The following is a 14232-nucleotide window of genomic DNA, read 5'->3' on the forward strand; positions in this document are numbered from 1 at the left end:
AACTATAGTTTATGTTGGAAGCTTGCTTGGGGTTTATAGGGCGGAATTGTATCATTGATAAGTGGTGTGGGGACAATAGTGGATGTTGTCCACTTTGGGTAACTGTTTTGTGCCAGCGGGTGGCGAAGTCTGAGTACCCATCCGACTGGCACATGTTTGGCTATCCCTGATGGTTATGATGAATTGATTGTAGGTACTATGGCCCGAAAGAAGCGTAGGAATTCGGAAAGCACTTCCGACGTGCCCACTTATGATGCCACCCGGTTCACGTCCGAGGAGGCCCAGGACAGGTTTCATGCGAAAGCCACTAAAAACTTTATCCCGGAGACTGGTATTGACAGGGCTGCCCTCCGTGTTTTAAAGCCGGACATGTACGAGGAAATCTGCCGGCGAGGGATGGAGTACTTGTTCGATGAACCTGACACGGCAAAACCAATGATAGTCCGGGAGTTCTACGCGAACTGTCTGGAACATATGTGCCGGTCTGTGATTGTGCGGGGCCAAGTAGTAGATGCCTCAGTCCAGAAAATTTGCCAGGTCCTGCAGCTGCCTCCGTTCACTGGAGCCAATGATTATTACCACAATTCTCCAGGGGTCGATTGGGGCACTCTGATTGAGGCCATATGCTCAGGGGGAAGGCCAGTTTGGATTCAGGAAAACATGACCCTGCATTCCAAGTCATTCACATGGGAAGCTAAGTGCTGGTTCACCTTGATTTGTAGCAGATTGTTGCCTACAGGCAACATAACAGATATGAACAGCTTGCGGGCTCTACTGGTTTGGTGCTTTGTGACCAGGAAGGACGTTGATATTGCTAAAATCATTGGAGATAAAATGATCCTCCGGTCGCCTCTGATGACTAAGGGGTTTTACTTCCCCTCACTCGTGACGAGGTTATGTTTGATGGTTAATGTCCCGGTCAATCCTATGGATGGCACTTTACCCCCAAAAACAGCTTTCAGAGCGTCAAAGATCAAAGTGGGCAGAGATGCACCTACACACATTGACCTGGACAATGATGATGATGCCCCAGCAACCATGGCACCACCCAGGAGGTCTTATGATGCAGCTGGTTCCTCACGGCAACCCCATACTGGGGCGGAGTTCTCTAGGTCATACACCAGCCGACCCTTGTTGACTTCTGTGTAGGAAGACATGGCAGAACTTCGCACCTCGGTAGATAGCCTGCATGTTCGTTTGGATGCCATGTCTAGAAGGCAGGCCAGGTCTGAGAGCCGGGTGATGGCTTGGTTCCGTGCTCTAGGGAGGGCCTGTCACGTGGATCCCAACACCGTCTCTGACGCCGAATGATGACCAGGGAAGTCCTCTTACCCTTCTGTGTTTTAAATTGTTTTATGACATGAGGACATGCCATACTCTTTGTGTGTGGGGTGGTAGACTTGGGTTAGTGTATATATGTGTTGTTGTGTATGTAGCTTAGATGTAACCGACTTGGCCCAATGACGGACACTTGTCGACGGGTCTCTTGAGGGCTAAAGTCGGATAAAAAAAATAACAAAAAAAAAAACTAGAAAAGGTAGGAGACTCTTCCTGATGACGGACCACCTAGACAATATTCTTGAGGGAAGTAGTCTAATCAAAAAGCCAAAAAGATTTTTTTTATTTTCTTTTTAGGTAGTGTAGTAATTCCCCCTTGGTTTTTCTTTTGACCGCGGTTCTTTTCCAAGGATTTTTCTTGAACCGGGTTAGGTAGATTTTTATTTAATAGATTTTAGGACCCTTAGGACTCTTTTGGGCTAAGATGGGCTGGGCAAGAATGCATCCCGTGGTGTACATACCTGCAAATACTTAAAACGAACTTGAGGGCGGCCTAGGCTCATGTGTAGACTCTTAATCTTATGCCTTAATTTTGCACACCCTGTCTTGCTTGAACACTCATGTGAATGTGTTGACAAACTAATTTGGATTGAGTTATATGCCAAGTGTGTGCGAGGTTATACACGTATTCTATGCTTGCATGTGATACCTAGAACTTGCCCCGTGTGTGTGCAAAGCGAAATAGTAGTTGTTTGGTCTTAGAGATGATTTAGGCATTTCTTTGTGTAGCCCATATAATCATTAATCCACCTGTACATATTACCATAGTTAACCTCTTTGAGCCTATAATCCTTTTTCTTTGGCAACCACATTACAAGCCTTACCCATTTGTTTGAATTAACCATCTATTTGAACCTTTTCACCTCTCATGAGCACTTGAATTGTTATGAACTTGGTAAAAGTTAAAGTGTGGGGTGGTTGGTTTGGCTTTTGAGTGAAACTAATTGAATAAGGAGAAAGGTGCACTGTTTTGAAAAAGGAAGAGCCACTTGAATTGAATCTAAAAAAAAAAACTCATAGATAAGTGGTGGCTCTTGATGCAAGTGTGTTTAAAGAAGAATGGGGTAGTTATATTGATGTGAAGGTGGAGTTGGGGTGACATGAGTATGAGGTTTAATTGAGAAAATGTATGTATTAAAGTGCTTAGGGAGGTGTAGTCACTCTTATGTATAGATGCATCCTACCCGTCCCGTAGCCTACATTACAACCAAATGAAGCCCTATTGATCTTAGACTGAGCAACTCGATTAGTAGAGTATTACACTAAGGGCAAGCTTATGGTGTATCTGTGTGGCATATGAATGTTCTTTGCTGAGAGTGAGTGAATTCTTTCTATCTACAGTTCCTTGTTGTTTGATTTCATGTGTGTAGAACTTTTCTCAAAAATGTGATGTGAGGGCATTTAACTCAAGAAGAAAAAGCAAGTCTTCACTTCTGTTAGAGTACATAGAGTAAGCATGAGTGTGGCATGACATTAGAGTCTTCATCTGAGGTGTGGCTGTTGCACTGCTTAGGTTGTTCCTTCATAATAGCAGGTGTGATATAAAAGGGTAATGCATCAAATGATTAGGCCTAGAAGTGTGGTTCAACTTGCTCGAGGACGAGCAAAGATTTAAGTGTGGGGTGTTGATAATAGGTGAATTAGACTATAATTGGACCCTAAAGAACCATATTTTTGTATAGCTTTGTGGTAAAAAGTGATAACCAAATGCTCTGATTAGTGCTTTTCATGCTTTGCAGGCTATATCCAACGAAAGAAGTCGATGGAGCAAGTTTGGGATCAATTACGGAGAAAAGGAGGCCAATCAAACAATGCCCACGAAATGCACCAAGTAAAGAGACAAAAGCAGAGCTGAACTTGGCCTGCCGCGGTCAGACCGTAACCGCGGTAGGACCGCGGCAGAGCAGATCTGTAGATTCAGAGGACCTCTTTGGCCGCGGTCCTGGCGTAACCGCTGTAAGACCGCGGCAGAACGCGAAAAAGCCAGGGACGGAAGTGTCAAGTCGGGAAAACTTGGTGTAAAACCCTTATAAAAAGTAGGAATTCGGCCACATTAGGTCAGATTTTACTTTGAAGAGTACTTTGGCAAGAGAAACAAGTGTGAGAGATCACCAAAAACATCATTATTCTTATTCTCTTTTATTTTTCTTGCAATCTTTGATTATGAATCTTCTAGTAGTTTATCGCTCCATTGTTATGAGTAGCTAAATACCTTAATCTAAGGTTTTGGTGGAACCCGTTGGGGATGACTTGGTTGTTTTATTAATATAGTTGGATTTGGTTGTTAATCTCTATTTGTTCATCTATGTTTTGATTGTGGTTAGTTGAAAGGGCCCTCAACTATCCGTTCCTATTTATTATGTATCTACTTGAGAGAGAGTGCATATTTAGGTGATTGTATGAACAACATCACTCCCGGAGTATAGACGAGAGTCATAACCGAGGGTTTAGAGGTTGGATTAGAGATAACGATACCTCGGGTGCAATCTAAGTAAACTGTATTGTGAATCTAGCTAGCATAGCTTGAGAGAGTGCGTCTAGTAAATTATCATAATTGCTTGAGAAAGATTTACGATAGCTGGAGCGTTCATGATTGATAGAGACAACTAAATCATAGTTATAAGACATATACAACCAAGGAAATTACCAACGGGGGAAACCATTGCCTTAGACCTTATTCCAATTGTTTACACATCAAGTTTAGTTAATTTTCAGCTGTTACTTGTTTTCAGTCTTTAGTTGTTAGAAAAATCAACCATTGTGAATCAAAAAGTTTGGGGAAACAGATTGTGTGAATTTAGTAAATCTGACAATAGTAATTAATAGGTTAATTCTCTGTGGTTCGACTCTGGGAATAAATACTCAGATTATATTTGCAATGCCCGCGTAGTCTTTTGCGAGACTTAGTTGAGCGTGATCAAATAGCAACATCACATAAGAGTAATTCAACAATAAAAGGGGTAACAAGACAACAAAAAAGGTAGCAACTTCAGCTAAAGTATATAAGAGCTATTACAACAATAAAAGATATAACAAATGCTAACAGCGTTAACTAGAACATGTGAGAGTAAATTTAACAAGCAAAGATGTAACATGTTATAACGAATTCAATTAAATATATGGAAGAAGTCTAAAAGTCTTGATCGATCAAAATACCACATATAACCCGTATGCACACTCATCACCTTGTATACACGTCTTCCACATAGTACAATTAACACACAACAACCCAATCCTTAGGAGTAGTTCCTCCATATAAAGTTAGGCAAGATACTTACCTCAACTAGGCCAAATCAACCCTTGAAAATAGATTTTCACTAAAATATTCCTCAACACGACTCAGATCTAACAAAAAATAACTTAATATCATCAAACAATGTAAGGGAAACCAATTACGATAAGGGAAACCAATTACGATAAATAATGTTATGATCTTTACACATTTGCCAAAAAGTCAACCCTGGGCCTACCCGATCGAAACCTGGGTCCAAGAGTAGATTTCGACTACCCATAACCCCATAAGTTCATGCATGTATTTTGTTTTCAAATCTGGATCCAAAACGACTCTCAAAACGCAATCTTCGTTTTTCAAAACTTTGATAAAAATCCAAAATTTTCTTCATTGATTCTCATAAATTTGATGTTAAATCCAAGATATAATCATGAAATATAGTTGAAAATTGATCAAAATCACTTACCCAATAGTTTGGTATGAAAATATATCCATAAAATCGCCTCCCACCGAGTCTAGGGTTCAAAATATGATAAAATGAAGCTAAGTCCCGAAATGCTCAGCTATAAATAAGATGAAGATGTCGCATTTTGCGATAAATGCCCAGCTATCCCCAGGTTTGCAAAATCGAGATGAGACTCTCAAATGCGATGGTCGCATTTGCGACCATTTTATCGCAAATGCGATGACACCAGAACCAGCACACAAAGTTTAGCAAAACAAATTCGAAATCCAATCCGAAACTCACTCGTGCCCTCGGAGCTCCAAACCAAACATCCACAGAAGTCTAAAAATATCATACGAACTCGCTAGCGCGATCAAACATGAATTTCAAAGAAAAGTTCAAGAACCTCTAAAATTGCAACCAAGCGTCCTAATCCTATCAAATCAACTCCAAATATCATCAAATTTTACAAACAAGTTCCAAATAGCATAACAGACATAATTGAAGTCCCAGAACTAAATTACGAATTCGATAGCCACAAGGTCAAACCATTGTCAAAATTAGGAAAATTCAAACCTTCAAATTTTTAACTTTAGCCAATCATAGCTAAAACCTTCTAGAAGCTTCCAAATGCAAAATCCGGGACCTAACTGAACCTTCGAAACTCCGATCCGAGATCAAATATGCAAAAGTCAAACTTGGTCAACTCTTCTAGCTTAAAGCTTCTAAAATGAGAATCATTCTTCCAAATAAGATCCAAAGCACTCGATAATCAAAACCAACAATACACGTAAGTCATAATACAAAATATGAAGCTAATTGAGACTTTAAACCACCGTATTGCATCCGAATGCTCAAAACGACCGGTCGGTCATTACAATTATTTAGAAGGGCATTTAAGTAATTTAACTCTTTAGTTAAGGGCTTTCCACTTTATATGTATATATATCAAGTTCGTGTATATATATAAACATATGTCATATATTTATTAAATTCGCATAGATAGTGAGAATGGATACATTTTTTTCAAACAAACTAACACAAAGATTGATAAACTTGATTTAGTACTGTTTTCTGCCCCTCTGGACGTTATATTTTTAAAAAGAAAAGATGCAGAAAAGGAAGAAGTAATGCATTTTATAAAATTACATGTTGCAATGTAGATTCATTTCCTCTGTTTTAACATTTCCTTTTAAGTACCAAGGTAAAAGTTACCACTTGGAAATTGGATTATTACATCAGCCAGCCATGGTGGATTGTGGGTAGATTTTTAACTTAGTTAGCTAAACTACAAAAGAAAAGCAGGTTGTATCCACATCCATACTTCCTTCTTAACCTCTTCCTATCCGATGTTATCTTGCCGAAAAAATAATTCTCTTTCGGAGCAGCAAACTTTCCAATTATATAGTTTTGGCACATCTTTCAAATTCATAGCTACTATTATAACTCGGGTGTCTCCTTCATGGAGGATGGACCAAAAATTTAAGTTAGTAAATATCGTGACACTGCACGTACTACTCCTCGTATCAAAAGGTGCATAAAATACTTGTTTACCCCGAAATTTGATAACAATTAAATTTGTACGCAGTTTTAAGAATACGTGGTTTAATTCGACTCAGATAGTAAAGATATTAGATAAATGAATTAAAGACGAAATAACGATCAAACCAATTATGATGTTATGGCCAAGCCTTAATTTAGATTGAATAGTGACCTAGTCCACGATCGGACCCTCGGTTTGAGCCCAGTCGTGAATGAAGAACAAAATAATTGAACAAGAACTTTAACAGTAGCTAAAAGACAGAAAATAAACTTGTATTGCTTTGATTTGCGTGTTATAATATGTCTTACAAAAGAAAAAAATTTCCGTCATATAGTAGGAGAGTTTCATCCCTAGTATAAGTATAAAAAAGATAAAAATCTTCCTTTCCCAGTAATTACTGATCCATAATCCACATTGAGCAAGATCTGTGCCGTGATAGCTGGTTGGGTGACGAGCGCAAAACACACACTTAAATTATGCTCGCTAATCAAAGATAGTATAGTATAATATCTTATCCATAGGGATTGATTTAAATAGTATTCTTGTAGTTTCTAGCTTGATTGCTATCAAAGAGTATCAATAATTGAGATTTATATGATAACTAATTAAAACTAACTAAGAATCTAAGCTATTGACTAGTTACTATCGAGATAAGGGATAAGCAAATAACGTTATCAGTGAGAGAAGATAGGGTTTTGACAGGATATGTGCAATTATTCAGTATCTAACTCTAAATAATTCACTTCTAACGTTCAAGCGAGTCTCTCGAATTCACTCGATTATTAGTTCAGATGCTCAGTAGAAACTCCTCTCTCGACTAAGTTTTTACCTCACAAGATGAACCAAATTAAGCACTGCGAAGATATGCAAGAATGCGTAGTGAATTGGTCTTTAGGAAAACCTCTTTCGATTATTCTCCTAACTAGGTTTAATCAATGATTTAGCTACCCTATTTCGATTACTTAGAAGAATTTATAAACTCAACCAACAATATAATGCAAAGTTATCACAAGTTATGCTGTAACGACCCGACCAGTCGTTTAAAGAGGTAACACCCCGTTCCCCTATTAACTACATTACCCGTGTTTATTTCTACTATTGTGAGTTGCCGGGAGGATTCGTTTTGTGTTTCGGAGTGTTTTGGGAAACTTAGTCCCTAAATGAGAGTTTTAGCTTTAGAATTTGGACCGTAGTCAGAGCAGTGTGAAGACAGCCTCGGAATGGAATTCCATCAATTCCGTTAGCTCCATTGGGTGATTTCGGTCTTAGAGGTGTGTTCAGATTGTGTTTTGGAGGTCCGTAGCTTAATTAGGCTTGAAATGCCGAAAGTCGAATTTTTGAAGTTTCCGGTTCGATAGTGAGATTTTGATATCGGGGTCGGAATGGAATTTTGGAAGTTGGAGTAGGTCCGTTGTGTCATTTGGGACGTGTGTGCAAAATTTCAGGTAATTCAGATGAGGTTTGATAGACTTTTTGATCAAAAGCGGAAATTTAAAGTTTTGGAATCCTTAGGCTTGAATCCGAGGGTATTTTGATGAGTCGATGTTATTTTGAATGTTCCGAAGGTTGGAACAAGTTTGAATAGTGGTATATGACTTGTTTGTATTTTTGGTTGAGGTCCCGGGGGCCTCGGGATGATTTCGGAGGGTTGTCAGAAGAGTTGGAAGCTGTTTGGAGCAGCTTCAGCTACTGATCATCTGTCATAACTGCACCTGCGGTTGGGGAACGCAGGTGCGGAGCCGCAGAAGCGGCGTTGGCATCGCAGAAGTGAAAAAGAGGAGGGCCAGCAGGGACCGCAGAAGCGGGCGATTCATCGCAGAAGCGACGCCGCATTTGCGGAAGAGAGGTCGCAGGTGCGGAAATCCTTGTTTAATGGAAAGTCGCAGGTGCGACTTGGTCTACGTAGAAGCGGGACTGCAGGTGCGGTCCCAGAGCCGCATATGCGGTTTCACTAGTAAGAAAATTGGAAGAATCGAGGGTTAAGTTTCAAAACCTTAAAAATTTATTAGGGAGCTCGGGATTGGCGATTTTTGGAGAGATTTTCACCTGGGTGTTTTGGGTAAGTAATTCTTACTCGGTTTTGATTAATTTCCACGAATCTATGCTTAAATTCATCCTTTAAATTCGAATTTGGGTGAAAGTTTGAAGAAAAATTGGAAAATTTCTTAGGCCTAATTTTGGAGTTTTGATCAAGATTTTGATGTCGGATTGGATTAATTTTTTTATATATGAACTCGTGAGAGTGTGAGGACTCCGAATTCGTAAATTTTTCCTGATTCTGAGACGTGGGCCCGGGAGGTTTTTTGGGGAGATTATCCTTATTTCGCGTATTAGCTTCGAATTAATTAGTTGAATTAGTTACTTGAAGTTATATTTATATTATGCAATTACTTTGAATAAATTTGGCCCATTTGGAGTCGGATACTCGTGGCAAGAACGTTGTATTGAGTTAATTGAGCTGGTTCGAGGTAAGTGGCTTGCCTAACCTTGTGTGAGGGAACTCCCCTTAGATACTATGCCCTTCCTGCCCTTACTGAGGCTGTCGCCTCCAATTCTGTCATCACAGGTATTATCCTGGTTTGTCATAGAGATGCATCTGTTTTATTCAATCCAGTCTCCACTTATTCTTATGTGTCCTCTTATTTTGCCCCGCATTTGGGCATATTTCGGGATTCTTTGAGTTCTCCTATTTATGTTTCTACTCCTGTTGGGGATTCTCTTGTTGTGGACCGCGTTTATTGGCCGTGTTTGATTGCTCTTAGTGGTTTTGAGACCAGTGTCGATTTGTTATTGCTCGGCATGGTAGACTTTGATGTTATTCTAGGCATGGACTGGTTGTCGCTCCATTATGCTATTCTTGATTGTCACGCGAAAACCGTGACGCTGGCTGTGCCAGGTGTACCGCGAGTAGAGTGGAGGGGTACCTTAGATCGTACTTCCAGTAGAGTTATTTCGTTCCTTAAGGATCAGTTTATGGTTGAGAAGGGGTGTAATACGTATCTAGCTTATGCGAGGGATGTCAGTATTGACACCCCTATAGTCGATTCAATCCCAGTAGTTCGAGATTTCTCTGATGTGTTTCCAGCTGATTTTCTGGGCATGCAGCCTGATAGAGATATTAAATTTGGCATTGATCTGTTGCCCGGCACTCAGCCCATTTCTATTCCTCCGTATCGTATGACTCCTCCTGAGTTGAAGGAGTTAAAGGAGCAGTTATAGGAATTGCTTGATAAGGGTTTCATTCGGCCTAATGTATCACCGTGGGGTGCTCTTGTCTTGTTTGTGAATAAGAAGGATGGTTCTATGCGTATTGTATTGATTATCGCTAGTTGAACAAGGTTACAATGAAGAAACGTTATTCTTTGCCTCGTATTGATGACCTGTTTGATCAGTTATAGGGTGCTCGTGTGGTTTCTAAGATTGACTTGTGTTCAGGCTATCATCAGTTGAAGATTCGGGAGCCGGATATCCCGAAGACTGCCTTCAGGACTCGGTATGGTCATTACGAGTTCCTTGTTATGTCATTTGGGCTGACCAATGCCCCAGTAGCCTTCATGCATTTGATGCACAACGTATTTCGGCCATATCTTGACTCATTTGCCATTATCTTTATTGATGACATTTTCGTATACTCCCGGAGTCGGGAAGACCATGAGCAACACCTGAGGACATTGCTTCAAACTTTAAGGGAGAAGAAGTTATATGCTATGTTCTCGAAATGTGAGTTTTGGTTAGATTCCGTAGCATTCTTAGGTCATGTGGTATCTAGTGAGTGGATAAAGGTGGATCCGAAGAAAGTGGAAGCAGTTCAGAGTTGGCCCAGACCATCCTTAGCTATAGAGATCCGCAGTTTGCTTGGCTTGGCGGGTTATTACCGTCGATTTGTTAAGAGATTTTCATCCATTGTAGCACCTATGACCAGGCTGACCCAGAAGGGTGCTCCGTTCAAGTGGACGGAAGAGTGTGAGGAGAGCTTTCAGAAGCTCAAGACAGCTTTGACCACAGCTCCAGTTTTGATATTGCCTACCGGTTCGGGGTCTTATATTGTTTATTGTGATGCCTCGAGGATTGGACTTGGAGCTTTATTGATGCAGGACGGTAGGGTGATTGCCTACGCGTCCAGACAGTTGAAAGAGCATGAGAAGAACTATCCTATCCATGATCTTGAGTTAGCTGCTATTGTTCATGCCTTGAAGATCTAGCGTCATTATTTGTACGGTGTGCCTTGTGAGTTTAAACCGATCACCAGAGTTTGCAGCATTTGTTTAAGCAGAATGACTTTAATTTGTGCCAAAGGAGGTGGTTAGAGCTGCTGAAGGACTATGATATCACTATTTTGTATCATCCGGGCAAGGCCAATGTAATGGCCGATGCCTTGAGTCGTCGGGCGGAGAGTTTGGGGAGTTTGGCTTATTTACCAGCAGTAGAGAGGCCCATGGCGATGGATGTTCAAGCCCTAGCCAGCCAGTTTGTGAGATTGAATCTTTCGGAGCCCAGTCGGGTCCTTGCTTGTGTGGTTTCTTGGTCTTCCTTGTTTGATCGTATCCAGGAGCGTCAATTGATGACCCTCATTTGCTTGTCCTCAAGGACAAGGTGCTACGAGGTGATGCAAGAGATGTGACCATTGGTGATGATGGGGTATTGAGGATGCAGGGTCGGGTTTGCGTACCCAATGTTGATGGGCTTCGGGACTTGATTCTAGAGGAGGCCCACAGTTCGTGGTATTCCATCCATCCGGGTGCCGCGAAGATGTATCAGGATTTGAGACAGTACTATTGGTGGAGGCAGATGAAGAAGGATATAGTTTGGTTCGTAGCTCGGTGCCTCAATTGTCAGCAGGTAAAGTATGAGCACCAGAGACCGGGTGGATTGCTTAAGCAAATAGAGATTCGGGAGTGGAAGTGGGAGCGGATCACCATGGACTTTGTAGTTGGGCTTCCATGGACTTTGAGGAAGTTTGATGCCATTTGGGCGATTGTTGATCGACTGACCATGTCCGCGCATTTCATCCCTATGTGTACCACCTATTCTTCGGAGCTGTTAGCGGAGATTTATATCCGGGAGATTTTCCGTCTGCACGGTATTCTAGTTTCCATTATTTCAGATAGAGGTACTCAGTTCACATCACGGTTCTGGAGGGCCATACAACATGAGGTGGGGACTTGCGTAGACTTGAGCACAACATTTCACCCCCAAACGGACGGACAGTCCGAGCGCACTATTTAGATTCTTGAGGATATGCTCCGTGTGTGTGCGATGGAGTTTGGAGGTTCTTGGGATCAGTTCTTACCCCTGGCTGAGTTTGCTTACAATAACAACTATCAGTCCAGCATTCAGATGGCACCGTATGAGGCCTTGTATGGTAGGCGGTGTAGATCCCCGGTGGGTTGGTTTGAGCCGGAAGAGGCTAGATTATTGGGCACAGACTTGGTATAAGATGCTTTGGAGAAGGTTAAGGTGATTCAGGATAGACTCCGTACAGCCTAGTCCAGACAGAAGAGTTATGCGGATCGGAAGGTTCGTGATGTTTCCTATATGGTTGGAGACGGGTCTTGCTACGGGTTTCGCCTATGAAGGGCGTCATGAGATTTGGGAAGAAAGGGAAATTGAGTCCTAGGTTTATTAGGCCTTTTGAGATATTGCGACGTGTTGGGGAGGTTGCTTATGAGCTTGCCTTACCTCCCAGCTTAGCAGGAGTTCATCCGGTATTTCATGTTTCGATGCTCTGGAGGTATCATGGTGATCCATCGCACGTGTTGGATTTCAGTTTAGTCCAATTGGACAAGGATCTATCTTACTTTGGGGAGCAGTGGCGATATTGCATAGGCAGGTTCGGAAGCTGAGGTCAAAGAACATTGCATCAGTGAAGGTTAGTGGCGGGGTCAGTCGGCTGAGGAGGCAACTTGGGAGACCGAGCAGGATATGCGCAGCCGTTACCTTTATCTTTTCACCACTTCAGGTATGTCTCTATACTCGTTCGAGGATGAACAAATGTTTTAACAGGGGGAGGATGTAAGGACCCGGCCGGTCGTTTTATGAATAAACGCCCCGTTTGCCGAGAGGATTCGTTTTGTGTTTCGGAGTGTTTTGGGACACTTAGTCCCTAAATGAGAGTTTTAGCTTTAGAATTTGGACCGTAGTCGAAGCAGTGTGAAGACGGCCTCGGAACGGAATTCCGTCGATTCCGTTAGCTCTATTGGGTGATTCCGGGCTTAGGGGTATGTTCGGATTGTGGTTTAGAGGTCCGTAGCTTAATTACGCTTGAAATGCCAAAAGTCGAATTTTTGAAGTTTCCGGTTCCATAGTGAGATTTTGATATCGGGGTCGGAATGGGATTCCGGAAGTTGGAGTAGGTCCGTTATCTCTTTTGGGATGTGTGTGCAAAATTTCATTAAGTAACTATTAATGTGTATTTCTTCCCTGTTTACACTACTTGAATTTTAAGCCTACTGTTTGCTTAGGAAAGCATGTCTAACTGATTCAATTGCTTTACTTGCTCAAACTGCTTATTTGAATTCTCTGCAGCATGCTAGGCTATAAATACCTGTTTTACCTTGGTATAGATTTGATTGAATTGGATATTCTTCGTGTTGCTGCTGTGTGTTTACTTTGGGACTACGGGCGCTATCCCGGGAGATCCCCCTTGCCTGCTTATTTGGGACTACGGATGTGGTATTTCGGGAGGTCCCCCTGCACATTTACATTGAAACTACGGGACTGCACCCAGTTGATTTCCTCAGTACTGAGTATTTAGATTTGGGACTATGGATGTTGTATTCTGGGAGATCCCCTGCGCATTATGAGGACTACGGGACAACACCAAGAGATCCAGTGGATATTTATATTTTGGACTACAGGACGGTGTCCTAGGAGATCCCCGGTTGTTATCTCTGTGTTGATCTATATTCCTTCTGTGATTAATTGTCTCTGTTGTAGTTGTTGCTACTCTTATTACCATGTGTTACTTTAATACTGCTTCTTTTCCTTATAAATTATTGTGTATGACTGGCAGGGCCCTGACCTTCCTCATCACTACTCGACCGATGTTAGGCTTGGCACTTACTGGGTATGCTGTGGTGTACTCATGCCCTTTCCTGCACATGTTTTTTGTGTGCAGATCCAGGTACTTCGACTCAGCCCTACTACCCTTGAGGCGAGGCAATTCTCCATATACTTCGAGGTATATCTTCCACGTTCGCAGACCGAGGAGTCCCTTTCCATTCCCTCTTGTAGTGATAGATTTTCATCTTTTCTTTTGATTTAGACATTCCGGAGTTAGAGCATTTATTTATATTCATAGCTTGTGATTCATGGGATTCCGGGTTTTGGGAGTTGTTCGGTTTTTGAAATCTTGTATTTTATATGCCAAGCAGTATCTTAAACACTTTTATATTTGTTATCTTCAGTTTTATATTAGTTTTCCGCATATGTTTCTGTCTTCCGAATTTGTTAGGCTTACCTAGTCGTAGGGACTAGGTGCTGTCACGACCTGTTCACGGAGGGTGAACTGGGGTCGTGACAAGTTGGTATCAGAGCTCTAGGTTCATAGGAGTCATGAATCACAAGCCGGTTTATTAGAGTCTCGTGGATCGGTACGGAGACGTCTGTACTTATTGTCACACCTCCTTTTTTACTACCCCCGGAAGGGTATATAAGGGAGTTTTTTCCAATTAA

The sequence above is a fragment of the Nicotiana attenuata genome, chromosome 7, assembly GCF_001879085.1.
Source record: "Nicotiana attenuata strain UT chromosome 7, NIATTr2, whole genome shotgun sequence".
Lineage (NCBI taxonomy): Eukaryota > Viridiplantae > Streptophyta > Magnoliopsida > Solanales > Solanaceae > Nicotiana > Nicotiana attenuata.